This window comes from Ornithorhynchus anatinus, chromosome 14, assembly GCF_004115215.2.
Source record: "Ornithorhynchus anatinus isolate Pmale09 chromosome 14, mOrnAna1.pri.v4, whole genome shotgun sequence".
Taxonomy (NCBI): domain Eukaryota; kingdom Metazoa; phylum Chordata; class Mammalia; order Monotremata; family Ornithorhynchidae; genus Ornithorhynchus; species Ornithorhynchus anatinus.
In genome coordinates this window covers 14,908,913-14,926,466 of record NC_041741.1, presented here as the reverse complement: position 1 = coordinate 14,926,466, position 17,554 = coordinate 14,908,913, and the positions used below count along the sequence as shown (strand labels likewise).

General features: G+C 43.8%; 1 gene segment (V, D, J or C); it reads right to left on the bottom strand.

The window, feature by feature from the left end:
- The window catches only part of LOC100076640, a 343,932-nt gene that overhangs the window by 100,800 nt on the left and 225,578 nt on the right, over nt 1-17,554 (bottom strand).

Sequence of the window (17,554 nt, the reverse complement as noted above, 5' to 3'; positions counted from 1 at the left end):
TTACCATGTGTCTGGATCTGTATAACTGTCATGGCAGCAGTCATTGCTGCTTCAACCAATGTTCTCCCTTGCACCAATTTTTTTTTTCTCTCTGAGTCCACTACTGATAGCCTCGAGGATTCTGCAGATCCCTGGGCTCGGACCACGAATGTGAGTGAAAAGGTCAGAGCTGGTTTCTCGTTTGTGATGGGTTTCTGTCTTGGGGCCTAAGCAGGGGTATGGAGGAACTTTGTTTAGAAACAAATCCTTTTGTCCAACCATCCTTTCCAAGTGATTGTCTTTGGGTCAATCTCTTCTTTCCATGCAGAGGTGGATGAAGAATCAGATCCAAGGGTCCTGAAGTCCTGTTGACCCATAGAATTTCCATTACCTCAATCCCAACCCAATCCTTACACCTCTCATCTGGGATCTCATAAGAGGCTACTGGAGAAGAGATGAAGTAGTCAAATGCAGGACTTTATTCCAGTAAAAGTTCCAATTTCCATTAAAGTTTGTGCAGCCCAGAAATCAAATGAATTAGAATTAGTTTTCTCTAACTGGGTAATGAAGATCTTGTGTAATTACCACAATCATTCCCTTCAGCACTCTGTAAAGTGGAGGCTGGGGGTGAAAAGTGGATATGTTGTGAGGGAGCAGAGTGTATTCCTGGTTATTGCTACTGAGTGAAACACTGTAAAGGGTCTCTCCTGTAGTCACATTGGGAGGGTCTCATATAAAAACCTGAGAAGGGTTTTGGGGTTGGAACTTCCTGGGTTTGGCTGCAGAAAACTTCCCAGACTGAACTGAGGGATTGCTATTTTGGGGCTTCATGGTGCATCTGGGACTTGGTTCCACTGAGTCTGCTGGAGCTTCTGTGTCAGCTACTTTCTTGGGGATGGGGGGTTGGCTATTTTGAATGGAGGTGAACCACTGTGAATGCCACACAAATCACTACTGCAACCATATTACACTGACACAGACCCACACAATTTCTACTCTGCTGGAACAGATGCCCATAGCCCTGAGAGCTCTGGGTGAGACCATCCCTCAGAGAAGCTAGCTCTCTCCTCTTCACTCACTTCTGGTCTGTTGTGAGCTTTTTGTTCTCTGAGTTGTCTGGGTCATGACAAGGGGTGGGAAGTGACAGTGCCTCAATGCTGCTCTGTGATGAGCTACTTCGGTGAGGCAGCTACCATCAGGCTGGTATCTTTCTGAAAATCTGGATGAGGAATGTGATAGAGACTGGGGCCAAGGAACCAGACTGTCCAGTTCAGCTTGGAGTATCAATCCGTTCCTGCACTTTTCTAATCTGTCTGTGACCTAATGGAGTATGATTGAAGTGGTGATACTGTGGGATTCATTGCTATGTGAATCTCAATTCTCATTGCAAAAGTCTATGCAGCCTTTCAGAATTGGTGTTTACCAAGAAGATAGGTCTCTTCTAGTCACAGTAATCATTCACATTAGTGATGTATCATCATGTGAGTAATACATTAGTGTGTATCATCGCGCAAGTAATACGGGAGGTAAAAAGTGGATCTTGTCTGACCATCCTGGTTATTGTTGTTTGGTATCACTGTGGTAGCTATAGCTATTAGGGATACACATAAGAGCCTGGTACAAAATCCCCAGAGGTGTCTGGTCTGACCATTCCCTCTACCTGGGTTTATTATTCTTGGGTATATTACTTGCAGTAGGGGCACAAGTAAGATTGATGCAAAATCCTCTGAGGTACTCTTTTGGGGTCGGGATTTCCTGAGTATGGGGTCGGTGTATCCAGAGGTAAGAGGATTGAGATGCCAAGGTTTTGGAGAAGGATTCAGGTCTCCAGTTCCAATGAGGCTGATGGGCAGAGATGTCAACCGGTCACACCCTGGAGGGATTAAAGGGAAACAAAATACATGATAGTAGCTACACCAACCCACTTGTGCCACAATCTAATCAGGGTGATGCAGACCCACCCCCCAAACTCTTCCCCTGCATTAAGGTCCACTCAGAGCACTGAAGATCTCATTGCCTAAATTGGGCATGTGAGTAAATAGGTGAGATCTGGCTTCTCCCCACAGCCCTCCCTAGAGGTGTGGTGCCACTCTTGCCCAGACACTAATCCCTGTGCCCACTCATCCTTTTGAGGGAGGTGTGTTAAGATTGATCTCTTCCCCTGCAGAGCTGAATCTTTTCTAACCAACAGGTTAGAATATTGTGTAAATGTCATGATCTCTTCAGGTGGGGTAGGAATCGATTCTGTTCATGCTGCATGTGTTCTGGTTATTGCTGTTGACTGTATCATTGTGGTAGTAGCTGTTACCATAGCCACAGTGGGAGAGCTCCATACAAAATCCATAAAGACGAGTCACTGGAGAAAATATCTTGGGCTTGGATTCAGCATGTGAAATGGAGAATTAAAATGCTGGGATTTGAGCCTGGATCTGGTACTCGAAAGTCTAATGTCATTATGGGAAGCAGTGTGGCTCAGTGGAAAGAGTACGGGCTTGGGAGTCAGAGGTCATGGGTTCGAATCCTGACTCTGCCACTTGTCAGCTGTGTGACTCTGGGCAAGTCACTTAACCTCTCTGTGCCTGTTACCTCATCTGTAAAATGGGGATTAGGACTGTGAGCCTCATGTGGGACAATCTGATTACCCTATATCTACCCCAGCGCTTTAGAACAGTGCTCTGCACATAGTGAGCACTTAACAAATACAAAAAACCCAACAAAAACAAACAAATACCAACATTATTATTAGGGTTTTACAGCTGGTTGCATCCTAGGAAAGGAGTGGGATTTTGAAAGGAGATCAATCCCTGTGGTAGTTTCAGCTACTCTTATCACAGTAGTAGCACAGTGACATATCAAGACACAATTTTTCTTGGATCAAGCCCTTGCAATCCCTTTAAACTCTGGCTGATCTCATTTGCCTAGTATGAGGATGTGAGTGAAAAGGTGAAAAGCTGATTTGTACTGATGGATATCTTTTAGATAGCACCAAAGTGTGGAGTCATGTTTGTGCCAACCAACAAAAGCACTAGATTGTCTCATCTCATCTTGTTAGGATGTCTGCCTGTAGTGCCAGCCTGGTCCTCAAGAGCTGTGTGGAAAATGTCCGGTGATGTCATAGAATCTCTGAGGCCAGCAATGAGGGGGCTTGGTTTGGTACCCCAATCCTTACCAATTGAAGCCTGACCTCCTAATAAGGTGTTATTTAAGCCATGATAAGATGAACTTTCCCCAGTATTTAGTACAGTGCTTTGCACACAGAAAATGCTTAATAAATACCATTGATGACCAAATGACATTTTGTTTTGCTCAGTTCCCAATTTTCACTGTGAATTCTGACACTGGCAGTGATCAAAAATTAGAAGAGGTAACATATGGGTGGTTTATGATCTCATGTAATGATCATGATCATTCACTTTAGGAAAGTATCAAGGAGGAGAGCAGCAGGGTGAATAGGGGATGTTGTGTGACCATACTGACTACTGCTGTTGTCTATATCCCTGTGATAGCTGTTATCAGCAAAGTCACATCCTGTGAGCTCCACGAAAAATTTCCAGAGATGACACTGGTGTCAAAATGTCCTGGCTGTGGGTTCAGTATGAGTATTTCTGGATTTGAGGATGGGCAGATTTGAGGATAGATCCAGGACTCAGATCTCTTGCATTCAATTTTGCCGAGGTCTCAGCTGACTGCTTCCTGGAGTGAAAAAGAGATATTGAATAGAGACGAATCACTGTGGTTGTAACAACCACTACCACTACAACTATACACCGTGACACAGACCCGCACACAATCTCCTCAGCCCCACGACTCTTAGATCTCTTCAGAACCAATGCCCAGACCAAGGATGGGAGTGAAGTGGCAAAAGTTGGCTTCTCCATGGTGTTAACTTCCTATTCCCTGATTGTGTCTGAGCCCCAGTGAGGGGTGTAAATTGATGCCGCCCAAAATCTGCCCTGCCTCCAATCTTTTCACTGGGTTTCGCTGCTGTGAGGTGGGTCTCTTCCTGGAGAGTGTGTGGTGGGGTCAAAATCTGACAACAAAATTCAGGGACCAGATGGTCCAGTTCACTGAAATTGTGCTGAATTTATTGTTGTTTCCACTCTTATTCACTCTGATTAATCTGGGTCTGTCACTCATCGAGACTCTATGTCATGCCCTCCTCTGCACAAAGTGTTCAATAAAATAGCAACTGTATCAATTGTTATTAAAAACAGTGGTTAACATCTATATCCTCCCAATCATTTAATGCAGGTGATCTGCCCACACTGAGTGTTCAATAAATGCCACTGATAAAATGATACTAAAACAGATAAAAATGACTAAATATGTTGACTCATTCAATCTTATTTATTGAGCACTTACTGTGTGCAGAGCACTGTACTAAGCACTTGGAAAGTACAATTCAATATTTGTATGATTCCCAATTCTTACTGTAAAGTTCATGCAACCAGCAATGAACTCAATTAAAATCTATCTTTAGCTAGAGCAATGTAATTGTCGCAATCACTTTAGTGCAAGTGAGAGTGGATCTAGTCTGACAATGTTCATTATTCCATTTTTAGCTGTCACTATGGTAGTCATTATAACCATACCTTGTGAGAGCCCAGAATAATTTGGGCCTCAAAATGAGTTTTCCAGATGTAAAAATTGAGACTGGGATATGGGGAATTTGGCCATAAATCCTGGAGTCAGATGACACTTGTGTATCAAAGTTGCCTCAGTCCTAGAGAAGGGGAAGAATTTGATTAGGAACAAATCACTGTGAGAGGAACAGATGTAGTCATCATCTTCATCTTTAATACAATTGTATCACAGTGATACAATTCTAATCCCTGCTCTACCACTTATCATCTGTGAGACTTTGGGCAAGTCACTTAACTTCTCTGTGCCTGTGACCTCATCTGTAAAATGGGGATTAAGACTGTGAGCCCCACTTGGAACAACCTGATTACCTTGTATCTACCCCAGTGTTTAGAACAGTGCTTGGCACATAGTAAGCACTTAACACATACTATCATTATTATTAATCAAATAGGTACTGATCAGCTTCACCCTTCTTGCAAACCCATCAGATTCTATGAGTCCATCATTTGATGGTATTTTCTGGGCACTTACTGTGGGTGATGCACCTTACTCAGTCCTTGGGAAAGCACAATATAGTAGTGTAAATAGATGTGATCTCTGTCTACAAAGTGCTTAAAGTCTATAGGAAATCCTATATCGAGTTGTGATGAATATTTAAATTGACCTGAAATTCAAACTAATTATGGTTGTTCATGTTGACCGAGCTAATATTTTTTGGCTCTGTCATATCTCTGTGACCTTTGAATACAATAGCAAAACCAAGGAGATCTACATCACACCCCTTGTTGTATTCAAGGCAATTTGCAGCTAGGTTTGTTGGATTTTCAGTCAAGCCAAGTAACCCAGACAATATATTTATGTTGAGTCCTCTGTAGTCTTATTAGACAGACACTTTATCATTCTTTCATTGAGTACTTACTATATGGAGGGCACTGAAAGTGTTTGGGAGGCTATGACAAAACAGGCACATTCCCTGCTCACAATGAGCTTACAGTCTCAGGGGAAAGATAGACATTAAATTAAAAAAATTACAGATGCGTACATAGTGCTGGGGGGATGAATTAAGGGAGTAAGTGAAGGACACACAGGGAGGTGGAGGAAAGGACGGCATAATCAGGGAAGGCCTCTAAGAGGGGATGTACTTTAGGAGGAGTAGGAATTAGAAGGTAATTAGGAGAGTAATTGCCTGTCAGATATGATAGGGCAGGCATTCTGGGCCAGAGGCAAGGACATGGGCAAGGGGTCAGAGGCGACATAGACGAGATCGAGGTAAGACAAATAGCTTTGTGTTGAGGAGTAAAGTGTGTGGGCTTAAGCAGCTGCTGTCAGGTTGGTCCCTTTCTGAAGATCTGGATGGGAAATATTTGATAGAGACTAGGATCAAGGAATCAAACTGCCCAGTTGATCCTGGAGCATCAATCCCTCCCAGCTTTTTTTTAATCTGTCTGGGATCTAACAGGGTATGACTGAAGTGGTAATAACCTGGCCTATGGCATTTATTCTTGTGTGAATCCCAAATCTCACTGCAAAGTCTATACAGCCAATCAAAATTGGTATTTTACCAGATGATAGATCTTGTGCAGTCTTGGAATCATTTATTTTATATAATAAAATAGTATAACATAGTACAATAGTGCAAGTAAGACAGGTGAAAAGTGGATCTTGTCTGACCATCCTGGTTATTGCTGTTGGGTGTATCACTGTGGTAGCCCATAGGTATTAGCGTTACACGCTGAAAGAGCCTGGTACAAAATCCCAAGAGGCATCAGGCCTGACTATGCCACATGTCTTGGTTTATTGCTCTTGGGATTTTGCATGAATCTCTCTCAGGGGGCAACTTCAGCTGCCCCTAGAAGTGATGCACCCAAAAGGTACTCTTTTGGAGTCAGGATTTCCTGGGTATGGAGTCTGATTTTCCAGAGGTAAGATTGAGATGCCAAGGTTTGGAGATGAATCCAGGGCTTGGTTCCAATGAGGCTGGCACAGGTGTCAACCCTGGGAGGGATAAATCATGATGATAGTAGCTATACCAAACACTATGGCAATTGTATCATGGTGACACAGACCCACACGCAATCTCCTCCCCTGAACTGAGTCCACTCGGAGACTCCAGATATCACTGCCCAGATTGGGGATGTAAGTAAATAGGTGAGCTCTGGCTTCTCCCTGTAATCTACCCCAGGGCCTTGTGTGGGGCCACTAATAGAATCAGTCTTCTCTAACCAACAGGTGGTGATCTTCACTGAAGTGAAGATTCATAGTGGGCAGGAATCTGTTCTGCTCATGCTTCATGTATCCTGGTTATTGCTGTTGACTGTATCACTGTGGTCGTAGTTACCAGTATTGCGCACATTGTGCGGGCGCCATACAAAATCTCCAGACATGTCAGTGGAGCAAATGTCTTTGGATTGGCTTTAGGATGTTAAAAGGTGTATTAAAATGCTGGAATTTGAGATTGGGTCTGGGACTCAAGTGTCTGATGTCATTAGGGTTTTTACATTTGGTTTCATCCTGGACAGGAATTGGACTTTGATGTGAGACTATCCTTTTGCTAATAACTGCTACTTCTAACACAGAAGTAGCACAGTGATATATCATCTGTGACATAATCTTCCTTGGATCAAGCCTTCCCACCCCCCCTAAACTCTGGCAATTCCCACTTGTCTAGAATGCCAGTGGGAGTGAGAAAGTGAAAGCTGGTTTGTACTTACCTGATGGAGATGGGGAGCAACCTGAGTGTGGAGTGGCATTGTGCCAACCAACAAACGCTGTGGACTGTCTCATCTCATCTTGTTAGGATGTCTGCCTTAGAGTTGGCCTGTTCCCCCAGAGGTGGGTGGAGAAGGTCCAGTGGTGTGTCAGATTTGTTTTGCTCAGTTCCCAATTTTCATTGTGAAGTCTGTCACTGGCATGGATCAAAAATTGGAATGGGTAACATATGAGTGACTTGTGATCTCATGCAGTGATCATGATCTTTCTATTTAGGAAAGTATCAAGGAGGAGAGCAGCAGGTTGATGAAGGGATGTTGTGTGACCATACTGACTACCACTGTTTGTCTATATGCCCTGTGATAGCTGTTAGCAACATAATCACATCCTGTGAGCCCCACGAAAAATTTCTGGGGATGACACTGGTGTCAAAAATGTACTGGCTGTGGGTTCAATATGAGTATTTCAGGATTTGAAGATGGGCAGATTTGAGGATAGATCCAGGACTCAGATCTCTTGCATTTGATTTTTGCTGAGGTCTCAGCTGACTGCACCTTGGAGTGAAAGAGATATTGAATAGAGATGAATCACTGTGGTTGTAACAAGTACCACTATTACAATAATACACCGTGACACAGACCTGCACACAATCTCCTCAGCCCCACGACTCTAAGATCTCTTCAGAAACCCATTGCCCAGAACAAGGATGGGAGTAAAGTGGTGAAAGTTGGCTTTTCCATAGTGTTAACTTTAACTTTCTATACCCTGATTGTGTTTGAGCCCCAGTGAGGGGTGTAAATTGATGCTCCCAAATTCTGCCCTGCATCCAATCTTCTCAGTGGGGAGGCTGCTGTGAGGTGGATCTCTTCCTTGAGAGTGTGTGTGATGGGGACAAAATCGCTGAGGCCGGAATTCAGGGACCAGATGGTCCAGTTCACTGCAACTGCACTGGATTTATTCACGTTTTGATCCCCTATTTATGCCAATGAATCTGGGTCTGTCTACTCTTCTAGACTTTACAGACTCACTGTGGGCAGAGAACATGTCTACCAACTCTGTTGTTTCCTCCCAGGCATTCAATGCAGTTCTTTGCACCCAATAAGTATTCAGTAAGTGCCACTGATTGATGGATACCTAAACAGTGATACGATGCCCAACTGTGTGATTTACATTGTATGATTCTGAAATCTATGCAGCTAACAATTAACTAAGTTAAGATCTTTTTCTTTAGCTGGTATGATGGAATTGTCATAAATTACTACTTCAGTGCAAATGAGAGTAGATCTGGTCTGACAGTGTTAGTTTATGCTTTTGGCTGTGTCACTGTGGTAGTTGCTATAAGCATACCTTGTAAGAGTCCCATCCAAAATCCCTCAAGGCGAGCCTTGGAATCAGAATTTCTGGGGTTGGATTTAAAATGAGTTTCCCAGTATAAAAATAACTGGGATACTGGGATTTGGCCATAATCCAGGAGTCTGATGGCATTTGTATATCAAAAACTGCCTCCATCCTGGAGAAGGGGAAGGATTTGACTGGAGACAAATCACTGTGGGAATAACAAGTTGCTTCTAGTAAATAGATTGTAAAAACGGTAATATCTCAGTGACACATCCCTGCACATAATCTTTTGGGCATCTGGTTCTTGTTCCACATCACTTATATACATATCTTTACATTAATGTTTATCTTTTTCTCTAAACTGTAAGCTTATTATGGACAGGGACCATGTCTACCAACTGTTTCGTACTTTCCCAATCAATCTCTACAGTACTCTGCCCACAGTAAGCACTCAAGTAAGTTGACCGATAATGGTCCTTGGACTAAGCCCCCTCAGCCTCTCTGCAGGTCCCATTTGCCACAGTTAGGGGATATAGGTGTAAAGGGGAGAGGTAGGATGTGTTTCTGGGATGAAGGGAAGGATGTGAATGATTTTGCTTTGATAAAAATTCACGGGATCTGTGGGGTTTGAGGGGCTGCCATGAAGATGGTTTCTGTGCATGGAGCTGGGTGGGGAGTGTCCAGTGGTGATATGATTCTGTAGACTAGCCCTGGGTGGGGTAGAGGAGGGGGGAGGGACATTACTTAATGATGGTATAAATAAAAATCCTCAGCAGAGGTGTCAATATCCTTAATCAAATCTACATAGATCAGCTTCACCCATCTCACAAACCCACCAGATGCTATGAGCCTATCAGTGATTGGTACTTATTGAACACTTACTGCATGCAGTACATTGTACTCAGCTCTTGGGAGAACATAATAAAATAGAGTTGGTAGACATGATTTAGTAGACATGATCTCTGCCTACAAAGAGCTCACAGTCTCTAGAATCTAAACTGATTATGACCAGGGAAGGTGTCTACCAATTCCATTTTGTACTCCCAAGCACATAGTACAGTATTCTGTATACGGTAAGCACTCAATAAATGCTCAATAAATAGATGAGGTAATTTAGACACCTAGAAGCTAAGTGACTTGTTCAAAGTCACACAGCTGGCAAGTAGCAGAGCCGGGATTAGAACCCCTGACCTCTGACTCCCAACCCTGAGATCTTTCCACTAAGCCATGCTGCTTCTCAGCTTATGATCTTGTGCAATGATCATGATCATTCACTTCAGCACAGTATCAGCACAGCACAGGGTGAAAAGTGGATGTGGTCTGGCCATACTGGCTATTGCTTTTCTCTTAAATCACATTCACAACCTGTGAACCCCATGTAAAATTCTCATAAATGACACTGGCGTCAAAATGTCCTGGCTGTGGATTCAGTATGAATATTTCCAAATTTGAGGATGGGCATGTGGGATTTGGAGATGGATCCAGGACTCAGATCTCTTGAGTTTGATGTTGCTGGAGTCTAGGTGACTGAACTCTGGAGGGGAAGAAGTTATCAAATAGAGACAGATCACTGTGGTAGTAGCTACACATTCCCCAACTGCACTCATTCACAGGGACACAGATCCGCACACAGTCTCCTCTACCCCATGAAGCCTAGACCTCTGCAGAACCCATTGCCCAGACCCAAAGATGGGAGTAAAAAGGTGAAAGCTGGCTTCTCCACAATGTTGATTTTCTATATCTTGATTGTGTCTGAGCCCCAGGGAGGGGTGTAAATTGATGCCTCAAAACTCTGAACTACCCCAATTGTCTCAACAGGGTGGCTGCTGTGAGGTGGGTCTCTTCCTGGAGAGCGTATGTGATGGGCACAAAATCTGAGAGACCAGAGTTGAAGGATCAGATAGTCCGGTTCACTGAAACTGTGCTGGATTTATTTGCGTTTCAATCCCTATTCACTCTGAATCTGGGTCTGTCTACCTCTCTGGACTGTAATAATAATAATGATGATACTTAAGTGCTTACTGTGTGAAAAGCACTGTTCTAAGCGCTGGAGTAATCAGGTTGTCTCACATGGGGCAGGGAATGTATCTACCCAACTCTGGCATCCTCCCAAGCACTGAATGACATGCTATAAACCCTGTAAGCTTTCAATAAATACCACTGAGTGATACTAAAGCAGTGATAAGATGAACAAATATGAATGATTGATTTTGTATGATTCCCCAATTCTTACTGTAAAGTCTATCCAGGCAGCAATGAACTGAATTAAGATCTGTCTTCTCTAACCAGAGTGATTGTCATAATCACTTCAGTGGCAAATGTGAGTGGATCTGGTCTGACAGTGCTGGTTATTACAACCACATCTTGTGAGAGCCTCATATTCAATCCCTTGAAGAGGGTCCTTGGGAGTCAGAATTTATTGGGTTGGGTTTTAAAATGAGTTTCCACATATAAAAAGAATTGGGGTACTGGGTTGGGTTGTAAATCCAGGAGTGCAATGACATTTGTTTATCAAAGTTGCCTCCATCTTGGAGAAGGGGAAGAATTTGGCTACAGATCACTGAGGGAGTAACAGATGTATTCAAAAGTATTTACATCATAAGCACATCTATGTCACGTGACATAGCCCTGCACATAAACCTTTGGGCAGCTGGTATTTGCTCCATATCTCTTATCTTTACATTAATGTCTGTCTCCCTCTCTAGACTGTAAACTCATTATGGGTGGGAAATGTGCCTACCAACTCTGTTTTCTACTCCTCCAACCACTTAGCATAGTACTTTGTACACGGTAAGCACTCAGTAATTACAAATTAATTGATAATGGTCCTTCAGTCAAGCCTTCTCACCCCTCTGGTGGGTCCCATTTACCACAGTTGGGAATACAGGTGAAGAGGTGAGAGGTGGAATGTGTTTCTGGGGTTTAGGGAAGGGTGTGCGTGATTCTGCTTTGATAGAATTCACTGGGACTGTGGGGTTTGTCAGGCTGCTGCCATGAAGATGGTCTCTGACCCTGGAGCTGGGTGGTGAATGTCCAGTGTTGACAGAATTCTGTAGCTTCAGACTGGATGGAGGCTGGCAGCAGGAGAGGGGCATTAAATAATAATGGTGATAATAGTCCTTAGCAGAGGTGTCAGTATCCTTAATCCAAATCTATACCAATTTTGCCCTCCTTGCAAACTAACCAGATGCTAGGAGACCATCAGTTGATGGTATTTATTGAACACTTAGTGTGGGTGGAGTACTGTACTCAGCATTTGGGAAAGAACAATAGAGTTAGTTAACATGATCTCTGCCTACAAAGAGCTTACAGTCGGTAAGAAATCTTATATTACTTTGTGATGAACATTTAAACAAATTCATACTCATCAATCATAGTTGTTTATATTGAAAAGCCCCTGTAGCTAATATTTTTGGCTCTGTCTTTTCTCTGTGGCCTCTGAGTACAGTATTAAGGCAAAGGGCTCTATGTCAGGTGTTTAAATTCTAGGCATTTTGCTGCTTCATGGTGAATTTTCCCTCAGTCAAGCCAACTGTCACCCAGCCAGTATATTTATGGTGAGTCCTGACAGACCATGGGCCTGGGAGTCCCAAGGTCATGGGTTCTAATCCCAGCTCTGCCACTTGTCCACTGTGCGACCTATGCCAAGTCACTTCACTTCTCTGGGCCTCAGTTACTTCATCTGTAAAGTGGGGATTGAGACTGTGAGCCCTATGTGGGCTGGGGATTGTGTCCAACCCCATTTGTTTGTATCCACCCCCAGGGTTTAGTACAGTGCCTGGCACTCAGTAAGCACTTAACAAATACCCCAGTAATGGCTATAATTAAGCAGATTCTTTATCAATCAGTTGTATTTACTGAGCACTTACTATGTGGTGGGCACTATACTAAGTGCTTGGAACAGTACAACACAACAATCTAACAGACACATTTCTTTACCATAATGAGAACTAAAATAAAATCTGTCTTTTCTAACCAGGGGGATGTAACTGTCATCATTTCATCAGTGCAAGTGAGTGTGAATCTGGTCTGACTATGCTGGTTATTGATTTGGCTGTGTCACAGTGGTGGTCATTATCACATCTTGAGAGAACCCCATACAGTAATCCCTTGAGGCACCCCTTGGGAGTCAGAATTTCTTGGGTTTTGGATTAAAATGAGTTTCCAGGTATGAAAAGAATTGGTGATAGTGGGGTTTTGGCCATTAAATTCTGGAATCTGATGATAATTTCTGTTTCAAAGTTGCCTCCATCTTGGAGAAAGGGAAGAATTTGATTGGAGACAAATCACTCTGGGATTGACACATGGTCTCCTTCAATAGCATTGGAAACACAGTTGTATCACAGTGACACAGACCTACACATAATCATTTGGGCATTAGGTACTAATCCACATCACTTATGTACATATCTTTGCATTAATGTTCTGCCTCCCCCTCTAGATTGTAAAGCTCATTATGGGCAGGGTACGTGTCTACCAACTCTGGTTCCTTTGTATTTTCCCAAGGACTTAGTTCAGTACTCTGTGCAAATAGTAAGCACTCAATAAATACAACTGATTGATTGATATCGGTCCTTGAACCAAACCCCCTCAGCCCCTTTGGCAGGTCCCATTTGCCACAGTTGGGGATACAGATGAAGAGGTCACAGGTGGGATGTGTTTCTGGAGTGGAGGGAAAGGTGTGAGTGATTTTGCTTTGATAGAATTCCCCAGGAATGTGGGGTTTGTCAGGTGGCGGCCTCCAGTGGTGACAATTCTGTAGACAGCCTGGGTGGAAGTTGGGTGGGTAAGAGGGACATTAAATAATGAAGGTAGTAATAGTCAATATCCTTAATCAAATCTATATGGATCAGCGTCACCCTTCCAAACCCACCAGTTGCTGGGAGCCCATCAATTGATGGTATTAATTGAATGCTTCCTGTGGGTGGAGCACTGTACTCAGCACTTGGGAAAGCACAATACAATAGATGTGGTCTCTCCCCACTAAGAGCTTAACAGTCTATAGGAAATCCTATATTAAGTTATGATGAAACACTTAAATAGACTTGAAATTCATACATGTAGGTTACGATTGTTCATACTGAAGAGCATCTCCTGTTAATATTTTGGGCTCTGTTTTATCTCTCTGGCCTCTGAATACTATAGCAAAATCAAAAGGCTCTACTTCATATACTTAAAATCAAGACAGTCAATCAGTCAAGCCAACAGTCACCCAGCCAATACATGTTTAATCCTTTGTAGTTTTACTAGACAGATATTTTATCAGTCATATCTGCTGCAGGGCACTGTACTAAATGCTTAAGAGATTACAATACAACAATATGACACATTTTGATGTTCATAACAAACCTACAGTCTAGACAGTCAATCATACTTGAGTGCTTACTGTGTGCTTACTGAACAACTGGGGGAGTACAGTGTAACAGTCACATTCTCTGCCCACAATGATCTTACAGTCTGGAGAGGGAGGCAGATAATGTAAATAAAATTACAGATATGTACATGAGTGCTGAGGGGTTGGGAAGAGGGGGAGAGAATGAAGAATAAAGGGAACAATTCAAGGTGATTCAGAAGGGAGTTGAAGAGAAGGAAAACTGGCTTAGGGAAGGCCTCTTGGGGGAGTTGTGCATCAATAAGGCTTTGAAAGTCAGGAGAGTAATCATCTGTCAGATATGAAGAGGGAGGACTTTTGCAGGACATGGGGCAAGAGGTTGAGACGTCTTTGTGATGTGACTGCCTTGAGATGCATTTCTCTTCCTGCAATCCCTACCCAATCTTTGCTCACCCTCGTCCAGGGCCTAATGAAGCATTACTGAAACAAGGATAAGATGAATAAGTATGGGATTGGTGCCTGTGGATATCACTTCTTATTGAAAAGTCTATGTAGCCAGAAATAAATGAAATTTAGAATTGATCTCTAAATCACTGGTGATGGACAATGGTGGTGGCGATGAGGTCTAGCATTATATTTAGTACTGGGGTAGATATAAGAGAATCATGTCTGACAGAGTCTGTGTCCCATTGGTGTTAAAAGTCTAAAGAGGAGGGAGAACAGATTCCTATTAGGCTCTTCAAGTGTAATCTCTATTTTAAGATCAGAAAACTGAGGCAAAGAAAAGTTAAGTGACTTGCCCAACACATCCTGTGCCCAAGGATCATTTTGAGGTGGCTGCTTTGAGGCCGGTCTCTCTTCCTGCAGAGCTGTGTGGGGAGGATGAGGTGGAAATGGAGAATCCTGGAGATTAGACTTGAAGAGCCCAGTAAGTCACCAGTTCCTATCCCTAATAAGGGGGCAACTTGAAGCAGTGCTAAGGGGAACAAATATGTGGCTCATGTCTGAGTCCCAATTTTCATTAATGTCTGTGTAGTCACCAGTAAATTAATCTAAAATGGGTCTTTAACCAGGTGTTGATGGATCTCATTCTCACTGTAATCATTTGTTACTTCAGTGAATTACAAGGAGTACTTGATATTTACTTGCACTTTGGATTTGCACCCTTTATTTGCCCCACAGTGCTTATGTACATATATGTAACATTTATATTAATGTCTGCCTCCCCTTCTAACTTCCTGTAAGCAGGGAATATGTCTACTAACTGTTTATACTGTACTCTCCCTAGAGCTTAGTATATTAGTATAAGTGGTGTGCGCTCAATTATGATTGATTCTGAGGCAGTGGATGAGTGGAATTGATCTGACAATGCCAAGCACATCCTAGTTATTGCTCTTGAGTTTATCACTGTGATAGCTACTCCAGCTATAGTTACATTATGTGAGAGTGCCATAACGAAATCCCCAGAAGGGCTTTTGGGGATGGCATTTCCTGAGTTCAGATTCAGAATGTGTTTCTAGATGGGGAAAAGAACTGGTGTGCTGGGCTTTGGAGAGAAATCCAGGATTCTGGATTCTGGTTGTATCCTGGGGAAGAAGGGGGATTGTAATTGAAAACAAATCACTGAGGGAGTATCAGTTTCAATCATCGCAGTAGTAGCACAGTGACACAGCCCTGAAATTAATGGTTCTTAGACCAAGCCCCCTAAGCTCCTCTGAGTTCTGGGAGATGTCTCATTTGCTGCAATTGAAAATTTTAGTGAGGATATGAGAGCTGGCTTCTCAGGGATGTGTTTGTTCCCCTGATCTGCTTCTGATGTGAAGGAAAGGGTGTGGATGACTCTGCCCTGATAAAATTCTTTGCCACAGAATGTTTTGTCTGATGGCTGCTGCATTCATGAAAATGGTCTCTCTGCCTGTGGATCTTGGTGGAGGGTGTTCAGTGGTGACAGAATTATAAAAAGGGGTAATAGTGTTCAGAGTTCTCAGTGACTGAATCCCCTCACTTTATACTGATCATTTTTGATGTTTTTTCAACCCCCACCACGTGTTACTGAGAAGCAGTGTGGGCTAAGTGGAAAGAGCATGGGCTTGGGAGTCAGAGAAAGTGGGTTCTAATCCCACCTCCACCACTTGGTCTGCTGTGTGAACCTCGGGCAAGCCACTTACCTTCTCTGTGTCTCAATACCTCATCTGTAAAATGGGATTAAGACTAAATTAAGACTGTATTCATTCAATAGTATTTATTGAGCGCTTTACTATGTGCAGAGCACTGTACTAAGCGCTTGGAATGAACAAGTCGGCAACAGAGACAGTCCCTGCCGTTTGACGGGCTTATGGTCTAATCGGGGGGAGACGGACAGACGAGAACAATGGCAATAAATAGAGTCAAGGGGAAGAACATCTTCGTAAAAACAATGGGCAACTAAATAGAATCAAGGCGATGTACATTTCATTAACAAAATAAATAGGGTAATGAAAATATATACAGTTGAGCAGATGAGTACAGTGCTGAGGGGATGGGAAGGGAGAGGGGTAGGAGCAGAGGGAAAGTGGGGGGGAAAGAGGGTTAAGCTGCGGAGAGGTGAAGGGGGGGTGGTAGAGGGGCGTAGAGGGAGAAGAGGAGCTCAGTCTGGGAAGGCCTCTTGGAGGAGGTGAGTTTAAGTAGGGTTTTGAAGAGGGGAAGAGAATCAGTTTGGCGGAGGGTGAGGAGGGAGGGCGTTCCAGGATCACGGGAGGAACGTGGCCCCAGGGGTCGACGGCGGGATAGGCAAGACCGAGGGACGGTGAGGAGGTGGGGCGGCGGAGGAGCGGAGCGTGCGGGGTGGGTGGTAGAAAGAGAGAAGGGAGGAGAGGTAGGAAGGGGCAAGGTGATGGAGAGCCTCGAAGCCTAGAGTGAGGAGTTTTTGTTTGGAGCGGAGGGTTGATAGGCAACACTGGAGTTGTTTAAGAAGGGGAGTGACATGAACCAGATCGTTTCTGCAGGAAGATGAAGGCCGGGCAGCGGAGTGGAAGAATAGGACCGGAGCGGGGCGAGAGAGGAGGAAGGGGAGGGTCAGAGAGAAGGCTGACACAGTAGTCTAGCCGGGATATAACGAGAGCCCGTAGCAGTAAGGTAGCCATTTGGGTGGAGAGGAAAGGGCGGATCTTGGCGATATTGTAAAGGTGAAACCGGCAGGTTCTTGGTAACAGATAGGATGTTTGGAGTGAACGAGAGAGACGAGTCAAGGATGACACCGAGATCGTGGGCTTGAGAGACGGGAAGGATGGTCGTGCCATCCACGGTGATAGGGAAAGTCTGGAGAGGACCGGGTTTGGGAGGGAAGATGAGGAGCTCAGTCTCGCTCATGTTGAGTTTTAGGTGGCGGGCCGACAATCCAGGTGGAGACATCCCGGAGGCAGAAGGAGATGCGAGCCTGAAGGGAGGGGGAGAGGGACAGGGGCGGAGATGTAGATCTGCGTGTCAATCTGTGTAGAGATGGTAGTCAAAGCCGTGAGAGCGAATGAGTTCACACAAGGGAGTGAGTGTAAATGGAGAACAGAAGAGAGCCAAGAACTGACCCTTGAGGAACTCCAACAGTTAAAGGATGGGAGGCGGAGGAGGCGCCGGCGA